The sequence below is a fragment of the Triticum aestivum genome, chromosome 2D (assembly GCF_018294505.1).
Source record: "Triticum aestivum cultivar Chinese Spring chromosome 2D, IWGSC CS RefSeq v2.1, whole genome shotgun sequence".
NCBI classification, from domain to species: Eukaryota; Viridiplantae; Streptophyta; class Magnoliopsida; order Poales; family Poaceae; genus Triticum; species Triticum aestivum.
Genome location: NC_057799.1, coordinates 461,262,893 through 461,277,842, shown reverse-complemented (window position 1 = coordinate 461,277,842; position 14,950 = coordinate 461,262,893).

Below are 14,950 nucleotides of genomic sequence, written 5' to 3'. Positions count from 1 at the left end.
GTCAAAACCTTTACTTTCCGCTTGGGAACCGTCACTAGCGTGCTTAGCATGGAAGATGTTGATAACTGATGGTCGTAAAGTCAATAAGAAGGGTGCATGTCTCAAATATCATTTATCTCTATTTTAAAAATTGAGCTCTAGCACCTCTGCAAATCCCTGCTTCCCTCTGCGAAGGGACTTTCTATTTACTTTTATGTTGTGTCATCACCTTCTAAAAACAAGCGCCAGAAACTGAGTAGAGCACAGCTGTCATGATTTATGCATTGTGTATAGCTAATATTGGTGCATCATGACTGGATCTTTTCTACCATGAATTACAATTTTTAGTCGTTGCTTGAACTTTGGAGGTGCTTTGCATTTATGTTTTGCAGTCTCAGAAAGGGCTAGCGAGATACCATTATGTCATATTAAATCATGGTTGTTTTGACAACGTGTTGCTGTTTGAGATATCTTATTATTTCTCGCTAGCTGATTATATCATTGATATGAGTCATTATAATATTTAAATGTTATCATTGACATGGTTAGTTATAATGCTGGCTAAAAACCTATGTGTTGTTTAAGATTATTTATGCAAACAAGAGCAAAAGAGTTCGTAAAAGTTTTTCTTTCTCACTTTTAGTTTATCAACTAAATTGCTTGAGGACAAGCAAAGGCTCAAACTTGGGGGAGTTGATATGTCTCCAACGTATCTACTTTTTCTCATGCTTTTCCTCTTGTTTTGGACTCTAATCTGCATGATTTGAATGAAACTGACCCCGGACTGACGATGTTTTCAGCAGAACTACCATGGTGTTGTTTTGTGCGGAAATAAAAGTTCTCGAAATGGATCGAAACTTCGCGAGGATTTTTTATATCAATAATAAGAATTTCTGGAGCCAAGACCTGCCGGAGAGGGGCACCTGGGTGGGCACAACCCACCAGGGCGCGCCCCCTCTCCTGGCGTGCCCAGGTGGGTTGTACCCACCTGGTGGCCCCACTGACGACCCCCTGATACTATAAATTCACATTATTTCAGAAAAAATCAGGGAGAAAGAATTAGCGCGTTTCACGAGATGGAGCCGCCGCCAAGCCCTGTTCTTCCTCGGGAGGGCAGATCTGGAGTCCGTTTGGGGCTCCGGAGAGGGGCATCTTCGTTCTTCGTCATCACCAACCCATCTCCATCGCCAATTCCATTATGCTCCCCACTGGGAGTGAGTAATTCCTTTGTAGGCTCGCTGGTTAGTGAGGAGTTGGATGAGATTCATCATGTAATCGAGTTAGTTTTGTTAGGGCTTGATCCCTAGTATCCACTATGTTCTTAGATTGATGTTGCTATGACTTTGCTATGCTTAATGCTTGTCACTTTGGGCCCGGGTGCCATGAACTCAGATCTGAACCGTTTATGAATTCATCATTATATCCATGTGTTAGATCCGATCTTGCAAGTTATAGTCACCTACTACGTGTTATGATCCGGCAACCCCGGAGTGACAACAACCGGGCCCACTCCTGGTGATGACCGTAGTTTGAGGAGTTCATGTATTCACTATGTGTTAATGCTTTGTTCCGGTTCTCTATTAAAAGGAGGCCCTAATATCCCTTAGTTTCCAATATGGACCCCGCTGCGACAGGGGGTGGGACAAAAGATGTCATGCAAGTTCTTTTAATAAAGCACTTATGACTATTTACAGAATACATGCCTACATTATATCGATGAATTGGAGCTAGTGCCGTATCGCCCTAGGTTATAACTGTTACATGATGAATATCATCCAACAAGTCACCGATCCAATGCCTACGAATTTATCTTATATTGTTTCTGCTAAGTTACTACTGTTATCATCACTGTTACACTTGCTACAAATTACTGCTATCACTATTACTGTTAGCGTTGCTGCTGTCACTACTATCAAAACTATCAAACTACTTTGATACTGATCACTTTGCTGTAGATAATTAATCTCTATGTGTGGTTGAATTGACAACTCAGCTGCTAATACCTTCAAATATTCTTTGGCTCCCCTTGTGTCGAATCTATAAATTTGGGTTGAATACTCTACCCTCGAAAACTGTTGCGATCCCCTATACTTGTGGGTTATCAATATGCCACATCGAAGTCGTGAATTGATTATTTAAAGCATTACACAGCCCTTTCATACATAATGTTCAGGCCACATGCATGCATTGGTGGTCCTCTCGGACACTCTCCCTCGTGCGGTTATCAGCGACGTGCCGATTCGTTAGCCCGCAAAGGTTTTCAGTTTCCACCGATAACGAGAGGCATTTGACCAAAAGGTGGATTCATCTTGGCATGTGTGTGGTGTGGATCATGGTGGGATTCCATATCAAAGTTCGAGCACGTGCCTACACACTCCCATTGGCTTGAAGTGAGGGGGCTACACGCATCGTGGTGCAGTGTGTTCCCGGTTTGCAAAGCATGTGCCACATCAAAGTTGTGCATTGGGTATTCAAACTTCACATAACACATGGGCGCATGCACGCGGTGGTTTTGTCCTATGACATCACTCGCGCGTGCCTCTCTCTGTGGGCCCACAAGGTCGTCATCGACCAGTTGAACGTACAATGAGAGAGAGGTTAATTTGACCAACAAGGATGGTTCTTTTTTGGTTTGTGTTACGTATATGCATGGTATAGGAGTATGTACATGTCAAAGAGGGGGCAACATGAATACTCTATATATATGCGTACCATAACCTTGCTCCATGTGGGTACTTTTCGATTCCCGAGGAAGGTTCCACATCAAAGTTGTACATTATATTGGTATTCAAACATCACGTAATACCATGCAGGCGGTGGTTGCCCTATATATAGGAACTCACTCGCGTGTGGCGCTTCCATCCGTGGGCATGTGAGGTTGTCCTCCATCACTTTGACCCAATGAGAGAGAGGTTAATTTGATCATCAAGGAATGATTCTTTTTTGGTTTGCGCTGTACAATAGAAGTACATATATACCACGCGTCAAATGGGGGCGTACATATAGCACATACTGATACGTCTCCAACGTATCTATAATTTTTTATTGTCCCATGTTGTTATATTATCATTCTTGGATGCTTTACAATCATTTTATAGCAACTTCATACCATTTTTCGGTACTAACCTATTGACATAGTGCCAAGTGCCAGTTGCTATTTTTTTGCATGTTTTTTACATCACAGGAAATCAATATCAAACGGAGTCCAAACACCGCGAAACTTTTTGTGGATTCTTTATGGACCAGAAGACCACCAATAGGCTAGAGGAGCACCTGGGGGTGCCCCGAGGGGGAACAACCCACCAGGGCGCGCCTGGGGGCCCAGGCGTGCTCAGGTGGGTTGTGCCCACCTTGGTGGCCTCCCGCACCCCCTCTTTACCCAATAAATTCTCAAATATTCCAAAAACCCTCGGGGTTAACCTAGATCAGAAGTTCCGCCGCTGCAGGCCTCTGTAGCCACCGAAAACCAATCTAGACCCGTTCTGGCACCCTGCCGGAGGGGGAGATCATCACCGGTGGCCATGTTCATCATCCCGACGGCCACCATGATGAGGAGGGAGTAGTCCACCCTCGGGGCTGAGGGTTTGTACTAGTAGCTATGTGTTTAATATCTCTCTCTCTCTCTCGTGTTCTTGAGATGTCATGATCTTGATGTATCATGGGCTTTGTTAATATAGTCGGATCATATGGTCTTTTCCCCTCTCTATCTTGTGATGAATTGAGTTTCCCCTTTGAGATTTCGTTTTATCGCATTGAATACTTTTATGGATTTGAGAACACTTGATGTATGTCTTGCTATGAATACCCGTGGTGACAATGGGGTATCGTATTGATTCACTTGATATATTTTTTGGCACTCAACTAGCGGATTCCCGAGGTGACATTGGGTAATCTATGCATAGGGGTTGATGCATGTTTTCGTCCTTGTTTCTCCGGTAGAAATCTTGGGGCACTCTTTGAGGTTCTTTGTGTTGGATCGAGTATTATGAATCTGAAATTGTTTGATGTGTATTGTATAATTAACTCATGGATACTTGTTGTGACATTGGAGTATCTAGGTGACAGTAGAGTTGGTTGATGCGTATCATATGGTGTTATTTTAGTATGAACTCTTGGATAGATCGAACGGAAAGAATAACTTTGCGTTATTTTAGTACGAACTCTTCAATAGATCGAACGGAAATAATAACTTTAAGGTGGTTTCCCTACAAACAATTTCTTCTTATGTTCTCCGCTAGATAAGAACTTTGGAGTGATTCTTCATTGCACGTGAGGGATAGTTATATGATCCAATTATATTAGCACAGTTGAGAGATTGCACTAGTGAAACTACGAACCCTAGGCCTCATTTTCAAGCATTGCAATACCATTTTTGCTCTGTTTTATCAATTGCTACCTTACTGTTTTTATTTATTCAGATTATAAAAATATATTTCTACCATCCATATTACACTTTTATCACCATCTCTTCGCCGAACTAGTGCACCTATACAATTTGCCATTGTATTGGGTGTGTTGGGGACACAAGAGATTTCTTGTATTTGGTTGCAGGGTTACTTGAGAGAGACCATCTTCATCCTATACCTCCCACGTATTGATAAACCTTAGGTCATCCACTTGAGGGAAAATTGCTACTGTCCTACAAAACTCTGCGCTTGGAGGCCCAACACGAGTCTACAAGAATAAAGTTGCGTAGTAGACATCAAGCTCTTTCCTGGCGCCGTTGCCAGGGAGGTGAGTGCTTGAAGGTATATCTTTAGATGTTGCAATTGAATCTTTTAGTTTCTTGTTTTATCACTAGTTTGGTTCGTAAAAGAAAACTACAAAAAAAATGGAATTGAGGTTGCATCAAATTATTCATCTTTATAATGTCTTTCGTGAAAATGATGGAAAGGAAAATTGTGCTCAATTGTTAGATGAAGAATTCTATAAAATGTTTGACAAAAAATATTTGAATGATGAGCATGATTGCAATGTTGTTGGTGTGAACTCTTTGAATATCCATGATGCTAATGATATGCAAAGCCATAAGCTTGGGGATGCTATGTTTGATGAAGATGATATTTTCAGTCCCCCAAGATTTGATGTGCAATTTTTTTATAATGATTGCATTCCTCCTATTTATGATGATTATAATGACGAAAGTGGATTTGGAGAGGTCATGACTTTATTTAGTGATGAATCCACCATTTTGGATGAGGCTTCAATTGACTATGATAACAAAGTTGCTATTTATGATGATTATGGTGATGACATGTATGCTATAAAGAATAATGATAACAATGAAACTTGTCATCATGATTTCAATTTTCAGTCCCATGATAGTTATTTTGCCGAGTTTACTCCTACTACTATTGATGAGAAGAAATTTGCTTATGTGGGGAGTAATAAAATTTCTATGCTTGTGGATCATGAAAAGAATGCTTTATGTGATAGTTATATTGTTGAATTCATTCATGATGCCACTGAAAATTATTATGAGGGAGGAACATATGCTTGTAGGAATTGCAATAATATCAAGTTTCCTCTCTATGTGTTGAAAATCTTGAAGTTATGTTTGTTTTGCCTTCCTATGCTAGTTGATTCTTGCTCCCAAAAGTTGTTTGCTCACAAAATATCTATGCATAGGAAGTGGGTTAGACTTAAATGTGCTAGTCATATGCTTCATGATGCTCTCTTCATGTTTCACTTCCTATCTTTTATGCGAGCATCAATGAACTCATCATGCCTAGCTAAAAGGCATTAAAGAAAAGCGCTTATTGGGAGACAACCCAACACCTTTACCTATTGTTTTTGTGTGTTCACATGATTATGCTACTTTACTAATCATGTTTTATTGCTTATGTTTCAATAAAGTGCCAAGTAAAGCCTTTGGGATAGCGTGGATGATAGTTGACTTAATTCTGTCCAAAAACAGAAACTTTTGTGCTCAGTCCAGGAATTTTAAAAATTCACTAGAAAGTTATTTTGATCTGAATTTTTTACAAGTGATAGATATACAAATTATCTACTCTTTCCTAATTTTTCAGAATTTTTGGAGTAGCAGAAGTATGGTTGGAGTACAGATTACTACAGACTGTTCTGTTTTTGACATATTCTGTTTTCAATGCATAGTTTGCTTGTTTTCTAGTTTCCATGGCTTATATTGCTCAATATAGATTGTGGAAATGATATGCTATAGTAGGAATTGTGTGAGAACAATTATGAATCTTTTCTTAGACAGTACCAAAAGTGAAATGGTTTGCTCTTTATCATACTAACCTATCTCACAAAGTTCCGATAAGTTTTGTGTGATTGAAGTTTTCAAGATTTGGGTGTGATGTCGATATGAGGAGAATTAGGAGCGACAAGACCCTAAGCTTGGGGATTCCCAAGGCACCCCAAGGTAATATTCAAGAAAGATCCAAGCAACTAAGCTTGGGGATGCCCCGGAAGGCATCCCCTCTTTCGTCTCCAACATTATCGGTAACCTCACTTCGAGCTATGTTTTCATTCGTCACATGATTTGTGTTTTGCTTGGAGCATCATTTTATTTTGTTAGGATTTGTTGCGGTTATTTAGAAAAATATTTTACATCCTTCTTTTTAATAAAAATGTCAAGTATAGCCTTTGCCATGCTTATTTTAAAAGCATATATGTTGTTGTTTCAAAACAGAAAGTTTATCGCTGTTGAAAAAATTTCCTAGAAAAGTCAGAATGTGATAAAATGTTGAAACTTTTTGCATAATAAGCTCTGATAAATTTTCTGCAGTTTGGTAAATTTTCATAATCTTTCGAGTTTAAGAAGTATTGATACTCTTGCATTCTTTACAAACTGTACTATTTTGGCAGATTGCTGTTATGTTGCATTGTTTGCATATGTTTGCTTGTCTAATGATTTTATTTGAGGATAAGAGTATTAAATATGCAGAGGCATTTAGTATGCAATGTTTAATAATAATTTTAGTGATTTGCTGCAGTAGAGAATGATAAGGTTTTTGCATTGGTTTATACTAACTTATCTCACGAGTTCTTGTTGAGTTTTGTGTGGATGAAGCTTTTGAGATTTAGGAAAACCGTGATATGAGAAGAATTAAGGAGACACAAAAGCTCAAGCTTGGGGATGTCCAAGGCATTCCAGGATAATACTTCAAGAAGTCTCGAGCATCTATGCTTCGGGATGCCCCGGTAGGCATCCCACCTTTCTTCTTCAACAATTGTCGGTTAGTATCGGTTGAACCTAAGTTTTTGCTTCTTCACATGATGTGTGCTATTCTTGGAATGCCATTTTATTTATTTTTTGCTTGTTGTTTTAATAAAATTCTTAGATCTGAAAGTTTTTTAATAAGAGAGAGTCCTCAAATAGTTACCTATTTACTTAACCACTCGCTTGATCTTCACTTATATATTTTTTAGCACGGTGTGCTTTAGTATTTTTAAAAAAATTCTCTCTTGCTTCACTTAAATTAATTTGAGAGAAAGAAATATTATGCTCATGATCTTCACTTATATTTGTTTGAGCTTATCAAAGCAATACATGAAAATTAGTTCCAAAGTGATAGATATCCAAGAAGGATATAATAAAAACTTTCATGAAGATCATTGGACAAAATAAACTTGATTCGATGCAATAGTTTTGGGATATGATGATGTGATATGTGAGTCATGTTGATGATTAATTATGATTTAGTAAAAATATTGGTGTTAAGGTTTGTGATTCCCTATGCAAGCACGAAAGTCGATAATCATGCAATGAAATTACATCCTACTTGTGGTGCATTAGTTGGTGTTAATTATGCTTAATGCTCACTTATGAAATTATTCTTTTCTTGGTTGGTCGCTTATCAATCTTTTGCTAGCCTTCATTTTGCACTAAGTATGATCACTACTTGTGCATCCAAAATCATTTAAACTAGTTGTGCATTGCGTATTCAAACATCACACAAACAACTCTTTGGGCCACATGCAGATGGGGGTACGTAGTCCTATATAGGATGATCACTCACGTGCGACGTACGTTTCGCTTCTGTGTTGGGCCTGGGAGTTCGTTGTCCATCACTTTGACCCAGCCAGAGAGAGGTATGCGTTTGACGAACAAGGAGGATTAATTCTTTTAGGGCTATGTTACTAGGTGTATATATAGTATGTGTCGAGGGGGTGACCAGCTTGGTCCATCACTTTCACCGACAGCGCGAGAGAGGTTAACTAATTTGACTTAGGAGGGGATTAGTTTTTTGTTTTGTCTTGATATAGATCATGATGTGAGATTACATATATATAATAGTGCATCCGTACACATGAATCCATCCCGCTGGATCGAAGGGGGGGCGAGCACACGATACATCATGAACGACCTCTTGCTCTGTGTGGGGACCTCTGCGATTTTCAACGCATGCACCACATCGATGTTGTGCATTGGGTCGTGTATTCAACACATATGGTTGCATCACACACCTCCATAAATATGTTCGGGACACACGCATGCAATAATGGTTGTCTTTGGACACACTCTCACTCGCTTGGTAATGGGCGGCAAACCTATATATATTCGTGGGCCCACGTGGACGTCCATCATTCAACCAACGATGAGAAAGGTTACCAGGGTGGATATGTTCTTCTTCTTTGCTTCGAGTTACCATATAGTAGGTCGACCCATTCCAAGCCTAATTAAGTTTGAGCGCATGCTATGCGTCGTGAACCCTCGCTCGGTGTGGGGATTTTACGATTGTAAAGCATGGTGCCACATCAAATTTGCGCATTGGGTATTCAAACACCACACACACCACTTCCATATACATACTTGGGCCAGATGCACAGAGTGGGTTTGTCTTCATACAATACTCCCTCGCGAGGTTATCGGCGACAAGCTAGCCCATTTTGTGGGGCGTGGACGTCCATCACTTTGACCAACAACGAGGGGGGAGAGGTTGTATGACCAAGTTGGATTCTGCTTGGTCCATGTTACAGTACGTCTTGGTGAGATGCCCTCCCCCCGACGTGTGTGTGTGGGGGGGCTACTTCGCGCTACCTGCAACCTCCGTGGGGTCGGGGAAGTCCGCTTAATTTGCGAGGCACACGTGCCACATCAAAAGTTGTGAATGGTAGTTAAATATCACACAACACACCCTTTTCATGCATATAGTAGGGCCACCCGCATGTGGTTCATATGTGGTCTCACCCATCTTGTGCCACAAGCACACATTTGTGGGTCGGCACACAGTCCACCTTTGTCGGGAAGCAAAAGGGGAAGTCTGACCATACACACACACACACACACACAAATATATATATATATATATGATGGACTCCTATAGGTTTTGTGTTACGGTAGGGTGAGATTTCAGACCTAGCTATTTGGGGGCATGCATTTGTAGCTAGGATTCCCTTACCGCCGACACGAAGTTGGGTTCGTAGGGGGTGGCTGACTAGCAATATTGTGCTTTTGTGCGATAGGTGCCACATCAAAGTTGTGCATTGGGTATTCGAACATCAAACCACCCTTTTCATATAGATATTTGGTCCACATCCAAGTGTGTTCGTGTTCTGACCCTCTCCCGCATTATTATCTTTGCCAAATTTATAAACAACACACGAGTTGGATGTAGAAACCGTCTGCGGTTGGGTACGCAACAGACACGGTTCGGTCAGACTACCCATGTGCCACGCCCGTGCCCTGCAGTCCCTCACATCAGCACAGTAGATTGGGCTCCACGAGGCTTGCCTCCCGGTCTCGAAAATATCTACTGCCTCGTAATCTCGGAAATATCTACCGCCTAGAAGGTTGTTTGATAGCACACGATTAGTACGTGCGGACCGTGTGTGCTGTCTGTTACTCCCGCTCTGCTTCAGCCCCTTGATTCAAATTTTCAATAGCCCCAGCATTTTACTTCCGCCTCTGCATCCCTCGCAATCTCAAAAATATCTGCTCGCCCTTGATCCAAATTTTCAGTAGCCCCGCCTTGTTACTCCCGCCTAGTAAAATTTTCAGTTGCCGCGGTATTTCCTCAAACACCACCTTCCCCCCCTACACACACACCGCACACTCCCCAAAACCTCCACTCACACAGACACATGCCACCCCCGAAACCATTGGTAAGTCGCCGCCACCTCCGTCCTCAACCTCTGCCTGTGTGCCGGGGAGCCCGAGGAGCCAATGGCCAAAAAGAGGTTTATCGCGGCCTCTTCGCCCGACGCCGGCGAGGTGGCCACCGAGGTGTCCCCATCGTCCTCCGCGGGCTCTTTATCGATTCGCCGTTGTCGGTGCCCCGATCCGCCCACCATCGTGCCCCTACGCCGATTTGAGGACTTCCCCATCCTCCCTCGGACCCGGCAGCCGACGAGGTCCTACCTCCGGGTCCGGCAGCGGCGGTGGTGGCGTGGGTCACCGAGATTACAGATCGGGAGACCCACACCCGTCGGTGGCTCGGTAGCTTCCACACGGCCGAGCTCGCGGCCATGGAGTACGACCGCTGGCAGGTCCGCTACCACGCCGCGGCGGCTAGGCTCAATTTCGCCTTTGGCCCACGTCCGGTCGACCTCATTCCGCCGGAGCCAGGGGTGGTGAGCTCGGCTATGGCGCGGGAGGACCGCGAGGCGTGGGAGCGCCTCGAGGCCGAGGTCGAGGCCGCCGACGAGGCCTACATGCAAGACCTCCACCACCAGCACCTGGAGCTCGTGGAGACGGAGCGGGCGATCTTTGCCGGCGTGGAGGGCAGCAAGGTTATTGCGCTCTCCTCCGATGACGAGGTCAAAGGCGGTGAGGACGGCGGCGCGGAGGGTGTCGAGGTGGGTGGCGAGGACGAGGAGATCGACGTTCACGAGTGGAGGAGTGTCTTCCCCAACGACCCCGACGATGGCACCGGCCCGGACCCGTCTCGCGGCACACCGTACCTGACAAGGAAGGATTGGCTCGACCTCCACTTCGACTAAAAGTAGTTTAGCTTAGTTTAAATTTATGTTTTATGTTCGGTTATGCAAAACTATCTATGTTTATGTTTGAATGCATGCTACTTTCGGTTGAACCTGCTTTGAACTTGATCAAATTGAAGTTTACAATGTTAAGTTTAGGGGATCGACTAGAAACGACCAAAAAAATTTGGAGTATATATATATCCACTAAGGGTTTTAGTCCTTTAACTTTTAAAGGATCGGCTAGAGATGGCCTTATGCCTTGTTTATTTCAGTTCTTCACAATGTGATGCTCTATATGTGCAACTATTTGCCGTACAATTCAATTACATCAATAACAGTTTCAACAATACCACTATGAATTACGATATTTGGTTGCTGTTAAGGATATTGAAGTTAACATGCCTTTTCGTTTTTTTAACAATAACTAGTGTACTTTATACCTGCACAATACCAATTTGAATGACCATTTGCTTGTTTTTAAATGTTATGCTTGATGTAGATAACACACATTTCCACTTCTTGTTTTGCTTAACTAGCATGCTTAAGCCTGCACACTAAAGCTATGATTTGTAGATTATGTTGTCTACCATGGATATATTTGGTTGATGTTTAGCGTGTTGTGCTTAACATGCCTTTATATGTACTCATACAGGACAATATTGAGAACAGTGATGTTTTCCATCGAGGTTAGTTTCATCGCATTGCTTATATGTACTCACTGTTCAGGATATCAGTAGCTGGTACCATATAGTGTCACACCCTGTTTTTCATGCCACTACACTTAAGCTATTATTCATGCTAAAATATGGTTTGACAAAAACTTTTGAGTGATTTGGACTATGCTTGATCTAGTTTCTGTTTAATGTTTGCAAGTGCTCAATAAATCCTCCAACTCTTATACTTCATCCCCTTGCTCCAAACTTGTGCCCAATGACCATACCATGTGTATTGAACAGTATAGTATTTTCTTACAAAAATAATTTGGCCAAATAGTATTTTCAAAAATTAGTTTTCCAAAACCCCTGAATTGAGATTTGCACTGAAAGTACTTGATTTGGGGTGTGAAAAATATTCCAAAAGGTATATTTGAAACCTATTAGGTATAGGACTCCCATAAACCACAAAAATATAATTTTAAAAGTTATTTTCCTATTTTATTTAAAGGCTTTTTCTTAAGGCCAGAAATGGTCTTTAATATGTTAAAATTATTTTAAAGCTTCAAAAATATTTAAGAAAAATGAGGGAAACTCAGTGGGCATATAGTTTCCATATATAAGAGTTTCAACACATGGTCAAGTTCAAAATATTGGGCAAAACCCTCCAAAACCATTTCAAGTATTTGAAATATTTCTACAAGAAATATTTTCAAATAAATCCAGGAAAATTCTAGCAAGTCACATATGCATAATATGATGACCTTGCAAAGTTTCAGCTCAATCCAAACTATTTTGGTTCACCAAAGTGCCCCAAAACCATCTCTGTCCAAATTCAAGTTTGAACAACTTTACATTGCCAACTTATTCCAAATGCCCCCAAACTTTGTGGTCATGCTCAACAGCCCAAATGATGACCCTACACCAAGTGGTGCATTAAGGGGAATGGTTTTGCATGACTACATCTTGGTAAATGCATTTCTGTTGATTTCTAGGGTTTACAAAAGTTGCATTGGCAACTTTGCCCAAATGATCTCAAAATAGGTGGAAGGACCTAATTATATGTGCCATTTCACCATGTGGAGTCTCATGCCAAATGGAGTTCATTTTCTTACCCAAACAAGCATCAAACACCTTCTGCCACCTTACCGAAATTCCATTTTTGACCACTTCCACTAATCTCCATGACCCTATCTTTTTACCACAGCTGCCCCAGGTCACCTCCCACCTCCAGTAACTCTCCTCCTTCGTCAGCTCAATTATTTGGGGGTAAAACCCACCTCTTTCTCTCTGTGTTCACCCATGGCAACACCTCTTCTCTTTCCCATTTCTATATGCAGCACCCCACCTAGTTCCTATCCACTCTAGAGCATCCAAGGAAGCTCCAAGACACAAGAGGACATGCCCCTGGCCTTTTAAAATCGCCATGCCGGCCATATGCACGCTCTAGAGCGCGCTACAGTGCACCCTCGCACTGTAGCCGCTCTCTGCCCAAGCCAACCGACGACCTAGGGCCTCCCCCTCGTATCCCCTGAGGCAGCCTCGGCGTCCGGGACACGGCAAGCTGTCGGCCCCCTCCTGATCCTCTCTCCCCTCACTCCTCCTAGAGCTCACCCAAGCGCGGCCTGGACTGCGCCCATGGTGCACCGGTGCCCCCCCCTATATAGAGGCTTCCCCCGAGCTCTTCCTCGCCTCTGCTGGACCCCCATCACTCACGTGAACCTCTCGGACATGCCCAATCTCCCCCTTGTGCCCTCTTCCCACCTCCATGACCGGAGTGCCGCCCTCGTGCCCTCGGGCGTAGCCGAGCCATCGTTGCTTTCCCGCTCCCACTGACCCATCCCGAGGACTCCCACGACTCCAAGAAGCCTCTCCCGCACACTAGGACCTCCCCCCCATGCCTGCCTTGCCGTGCCCATCCTCGCCGTCGCCGGTCTCCGCCAAGGCCGACGCTCCGCTCAAGTCTGGCGCTCCCCGCGTCTAGCGCGACCACCTCTGGGCGCGGCGTGGAACGTGGCATCCGCCCAGACCACCGGCCTGGCCCCGGGCGCAGCGGAGCAGCCGGAATCGTCGCTGGCGCGCTCGCCGTCTGTCCCCTGCCTCTACCCGTCGGGAGGAAGAAGGAGGAGGCGGGAGGAGAGAGAGAGTTGGCGTGGGACCCGCGGGTCAGCGATGTCGGCAGCAGCCCCCGCCCGTTTAAGTGGAGACGGCATCCGCGGTTCCGGCCTCCCTCGCGCAAAGGCGTATTCACGTGAACCCGCCTTCGACGCGGCCCCCTGCGCGCATGCGGCCGAGCCGCCGGGCCGGCCCAGTGGCGCGCTGCCACTAAATCTCGCCCGATGCGCCCAACCGCCGCCCAGATCCGGCCCATTTTAGTAAATTCTTTTTCTTTTTCTTTTTCTGTAGACTTGTAAAATCCATAGAATAATCAAATTGACTCCAAACTTGATGATTCAAAATTCTAGTAATTCCTAAATTCTTGCTCTATCACATGGTGCTATTTGCAAATTTTCCAAAAACATTTCCTACACAAATGTTTATGAAATCCCACTTTTTCATTTCTGTGATAAACTTTAGAAAATCACAGAGAGCCTATTTTTTATGCAAACGAAATTATTCAAATTCCTAGATACTTCTAAGTTCATAACTTAGGTTTGGAACATTTTCCCAATACCTTCTGTGTCATATAAAATATTGGTCCATTTCTCCATGTATAGCCAAGTTTACAAATTCATAGAAAAATCATTTGAACTCCAAATCCAGTGAAACCAACTCCTATGTGCTTCTAAAATTATTCCTTGTTAAATGGGTGTCTTTTCTCATTTTTCAAAATAATATTTCTGTACACTTCTTGCAAATCCACAAATCCCTTGATCCCATCATATTGAAATGTTCAGAGATATCCATTCATCAAATCCCAATGAAAGCACTTTGGTCACTCCTCATATGACCAAGGGTATCCTAGAAAATTCCAACTCTCATTTTTAGAGCACTTTTATTTTTGCATTGTTGTGTTGCTTATTGTGCTTGTTTCCGGCGTTAGTTGACAAAGTAGACGGAGTACTTGGAGAAGAATCAGAAGACTTTGAAGACCCAGAAGACTTTGCTGAACCAGGCAAGCTGCCCTTTGACCATATCTAAGAAACCCTTTTTGTGCATGTCATATGGCACTTTTATTGCTTGCATCGAAGTCATGATAATGTGGTGACCACTTGAGGTGGTTTGCCTCCGTTACTTTTCTCGTTGATACTTGCATGATGCATGACCCTACCTTTCTATGAGGGTTATGCAAGTGGGTGTAGTTAGGATGCTAAGTAGCTGCTACGCAAATGGGATGGGTATATGCATGGTGAAGGAAACCAAGTTGTTTTCAAAGACTTTTCAAAAACCCCGTCGGGTGCCACTAATGCCCGAGGGAGATGGTGAGC